Raw genomic sequence first — 5,333 nt, forward strand, 5'->3', positions numbered from 1 at the left:
ATATAAATAAAATATAATAACTATTTTAAAAAAATACTAACTTAAAAATAAATTTTTTACCACTAATAAGAAATTTAAAACTAAAAGATTTAGAGAATTTGAGTTATATAAGAGAGGAGAAGATGATTTTGGTGTGAAGAATGATGGGGGTTGAGGGGGTTTATATAGGGAGGAGGAGGGGTAGTTGGGGAAAATTGGATGGGCATTTAAGACATTTAATGAAAGACGCGTCCCGAAGATGCGCCTTTCCACGTGACAACCGACTAAAAGATTTAGAGAATTGAGTTATATAAGAGAGGAGAAGATGATTTTGGTGTGAAGAATGATGGGGGTTGAGGGGGTTTATATAGGGAGGAGGAGGGGTAGTTGGGGAAAAATTGGATGGGCATTTAAGACATTTAATGAAAGACGCGTCCCCGAAGATGCGCCTTTCACACGTGACAACCGAATCAACAATATCCCGGGGATGTGCTTTCCATACGTGGCAACCAACTTAGCATTAACCTGGGTAAAACGCGTCCCCGAGGATGCGCCTTTTGCTACCTCAACCGAAAAGATGCTACTTCAAAAAATATAGGTCAAACGATGTAAGAAAGAAAGATATTCAGTTAAACGGTATCAATTAGGACAAATGCCCCCCCCCCCCCCCCCAACACACGTTCCGGGATCATCCATAACGTCGACCATAAGCAAAACTTTAAAATGTAAGCCTATGATTGGAGAAGCTGTACTAACTATTCGGTTACCTACACCTAACTTTAAAAATACATTTTATGAAATTATTTTATTAAATTCCAAACTGTAGACGATGAGTAGCTGGGGATTTTCTTTGTTAGAGACATTTTTTCCTACTTGTGTCTATAGAAAAGAAAACCTCTTATAAAATTACGTAAATAGTCTCTCCAACTAAAAGATTTTTTTGTTAAATCTGTTAACTATGAAAAATTATAAAATATTCACTTAATTTTTTAAAAAATAATTTTAATTTTTTTATTAAAAATTTGATGACAAAAAACAACAGTTGATAAATTTTTTTTTGACAACACACGTACCATGCAAAAATAACTACTCAAACATGGATCTTCTAAAAAGAACAATTCCTTTTACATGTCATTTAATAGGTTTAATATAACCATATAACGATGAAGATAAAGAGGGAAAAAAGAAGGGGAGTTAATGAAATGAAACAAAAAGAAGCTAATCAGGGTGTGACGTTAACCGGCTTGGAAAGAGATACGCCCGTGGTCCATGGCATGAGAATAAAGCAGCGATTGGCAGCCGTGGATAGGGTGTTGTACATGCTCCAATTCATTTCGTCCCATCATGAAGCGATTTAGGGCGTTAACGAAATTGATGCAATTCAAATTAGTTGTTATTGTGGTATAAAACACTGATTCCCTTAAATAAAGTTCAGAGTTTGAGTCTCAACTTTATGAATCCATCAAACTAGATTGAAAGAATCACCTCACAATGAACCTCTACAATAATAAATCCAGATTAGACGATCAATACTAACATATTACCTGCTTAAGTAATGTTCATCCAAACACGTTAGATTGCCCCAGTAATATTAGATTCTGGAACCAAATTGCCCCCTATGTAAAGGCCACAGCACCAACTTTCAAGTATGCTAGACTGGATGTTTTAAATTTCATCAACGAGTTCAAGACACCGGTACAAAACCAACTCAACTGGGTTCAGAGCACATACAGTGTTGACTGCAAGTTGATCATTATCATTCTTATTTGCTGCCTCGATGCTGCTCGCAAGTATTCGAAGAGGTAGGAGCCATTCATTATAGGCCTTCTGCAAATTGTTCTTGGACCGCACTCCAGTGTAGTTGGTTTCCCCTGTTCAATTTCCCAAACAGTCGAACGTAAAACAAGATCTATTAGAATAGCATTTACTGTAACGCCTATCAGATTTTATTGTTTAAAACATCATATAGCTTTCCTAATGTAGTTGCTGATAGATGGATAAAGCTGTAATGATTGAATGTATAGTAACATCCAAAAATCAATCTGCTGGGCCACTACTCAAATGCCTATACGCAGAGGCTAAGTTTTGTAAAATACATTACCTTCAGTTGCTATGTTAACACAAAGACAACAAAGACGTACATTGCAAGAAATATCATCTATACTCTTATGTTCTCATCTTCAATAAAACAGTAAATTATGCTTTACCTGATTCTGTCATCAATACATATCTGTACAGGTTAAGGGCAGATAGAACCTGAAGATCATCACAAGAATCTGTTAAACTGAGAATGCCAAGCAAGACAATAACACAATCATCATAAAATGGTTATGCAGTATAAATCGACTGATAAAGCATCAACAGGCAAAGGATGCAAAGAAATACCGCGTCACTATTGTCTGGAAGGATAGGAGGTCCTCCCGACACAGGCCTCAAAACTGACTCTACCAACTCAAGGATGCTTGGACACCAAAATAAAGTTTTTTGAATGGATTTATTGTCGGCCTTTAAGGCTTCATCTTCAGATATCGACATTCTCAGGATACGTTCTCTGTGCATTTCCCCTCTAACAAGATCAAGAAGAATTGCAACCTACACAGAATTTGAGGAACTACTTTGGTTAATATATCCTCAACTAGAATTACATCAAATAATAGAGCAAGTAAACTGGGCTTCACCATAGAGGAAGAGTCACTATTTTTAATTAGAGCTTTAAAAATGTCAAATCTCTGAGAATCTGGAATATCACCCAGAACCTGATAGTTGTGAAGATCGAAAGATGAGAATATGAACTTGGTAAAATAATACATTTCAAAAAACATATCATAGTTGCCTGATTGAGGAACTATAATATATAAAAACCTCACCCTTTTAAGTGCTTCGAACGCATTTTTCCTTAGCACTGCATCTGATGTATATATGATAATCATTGTAACGGCCTGCAATGTTTGTTTTGGCCATCAGACTGGTAGAGGGCAAGAGTGTTTAAGAAGTGATGCATAAAAACAAGAAAAGAGACTACCTGTAGAGCAGAAAAAATACTAGTAATGTAAAGAGAGCAATCATTACGCTCATCATCTAACACATTAGAGATGTCTCCACTTGTTATATAAAACAGAAATCAACGGCATCTCTTAAATTCCAATGGAAGATCGAAAGATGAAAATATGTGCTTTAACATTCCAATTGCTTGCCACCTTTTCGTTGGTTATTTTGAAGTTCTGTCTTAACAGCACTCAAATCAAACTTTGCAGCTTGAGCAAATTGATCGAACTTCTGTGCAAAAATCACTGCATCAATAAAAGCGAAATCTATACATGTCAAAGGAACACTTAACATTTTCTACAGATGATGATGACAAATGAGGGAAGCCCTCAATAAAATTTCGAAAATTTGTGCTTGCAAAACAAACCTGAAAGTGATGCACCAAGATAGACATGAGATGAGAAGCTCGAACAGTCTTCTTCATCCTCTGTGCAATTCACGATTATGAATTAAATTACACATGTCAGAGACATAATATATGCCAGAGAAGGTGGAGACCTTTTCAATCTTGTAATTGTTTAGGGAACATCATCATGGGGTTAACATAGCAAGTAATGAACTTTACCTCCTATAACATAGCCAGACAGTGTGTCAACACTAGACCAGTTATTAAACCAAGACAAGATATACCACAATAAGGAAGGAAGCTTGCCAATTGCAATGCAAATGAAAGATGATTGGCGCTAACTGAAATCAATGCCTGCAACAGGAGTATTTAATATCAAACTACAATTATACAAATTAGAAAAGAAAAAAGGAGCAAGGGATCAAGAATGGAAGTCAACTAATTCCAAAGACAAGTAACTCTAAAAACACAGTGGAACATTAACATTGGTAACTTCCTTTATAAAGAAACCAATTAGACGACTTATAAGAAACATATCACAGTCTCAGAAATAGCCTAAAAAGAAGTCAAGAATCACTGACCATATTTGTACAAACTGTTTGTATAGAGCGAGCATTTGCAAACTCTATCAAATAAAGTCTCTAGTTCTGTATCTGAGAATCTGATTCTGATGAAATGGCCTTTACAACTTTAACAACAACAGGCACCGCAACTTTAATTTGTTCAAAAAGGCGCCTCTGAATGGAAAGAAACACTGGAACAACAGAATGACATTCATCGTATAGGCAAAACAATAGTTCTATGGAAACAAAGAACATCCGCAATTCGAAGATGGACAGGCTGTTTACCATTTGAAAGTCCACTTATAGAGGAGAAAGATAAGCGGCAGCGTTGACTGTCTTGTTTGGAGAATCTAATGCCTAATCAATTTTTTTTTTAAAAAATTAACAAACAATTATGAATGTCAATTAATAGAAATTAACAATAAAGCTCACCTCACAAAAACCGAAAGCATGTCACGAGGACTACATTTTAGTATAAACTGACTAATAACATTATCGGCAATCTCCAAACACTGAGGCGAAACACCCGCAAATTTCGAAGATGAGTTGGCAGCTCAAATAAAAGGGCTTCAATAATCTCCTGATGAATAATCCATAACAATTCAGATTAAACAATATGTATCTGTTAATGAATAAGCACATTCATCAAGCCTTACATGATCTAGAAAGGCGAGCACAGAAATTGATAAATGTCGGAGAGAATTTTGAACGCATTAGCCTTCGCATCTTCGTTTTCTGGTTCCGAAACAGCGGCGTCTGATACGGAATCGAGGAAGTTGACGAGCTCCGACACTGAAGTTTGAGATCGACTAAAATCTCCACCGCTGATTGACTAAAAGAAAGTACCGGAAATTAATTAGGAGAAAAGAACATATGATTCCCCCCTTAAAGTTAACTTTAGAGCATACCTTAGAGCAGGAAGTTAGAATTTGATGGAGTTTAAGAAGGAGAGTGTTATCAGAGGAGGATCCGTTAAGCTCCGACATCTGTGACGCGATGCCTTCAAACGCTGCGCCTGATCGTCTCGGCGAGGTATCAGTCAAGTGAGTCCGTACACTAACCTTATATATTTTGAAATATATACTTCCTTCAACTGGAGGGACTGTGATCGATTGAGCTAGTGATTGTTTGGAGAAGAGAATCGCCTTTGGTGCGGTAGAGTTGGTTACTGTTCAGTTTCTCCGTTCAGATTTTGAAGGAGGGAAGATAGACAATCGAAGATATCAGAAGGAGAGGACGACTAAGACGGAAGTGGGAAGACTGCTTGAGATTGATTTGATAGATTTAGTCTTTACTGAGGACATGACTTCTGATAGAAAAGTATGGAGACTAAAGACTAGGGTAGTCGAGTAGTGTGGGTCACATCTCTAGGATGTATAATCCCTGTCTTCTTTTAATGC

At 36.7% G+C, this 5,333-nt stretch overlaps 1 pseudogene; it reads right to left on the reverse strand.

Annotated features, from left to right (window-relative positions):
* Positions 1-1,437: 1,437 nt before the first annotated feature.
* On the reverse strand, positions 1,438-5,123 carry LOC120197585 (annotated as a pseudogene).
* Between the last annotated feature and the right edge of the window lie 210 nt (positions 5,124-5,333).

This window comes from Hibiscus syriacus, unplaced genomic scaffold (assembly GCF_006381635.1).
Source record: "Hibiscus syriacus cultivar Baekdansim isolate YM2019G1 unplaced genomic scaffold, ASM638163v2 tig00117048_pilon, whole genome shotgun sequence".
Taxonomy (NCBI): Eukaryota; Viridiplantae; Streptophyta; class Magnoliopsida; order Malvales; family Malvaceae; genus Hibiscus; species Hibiscus syriacus.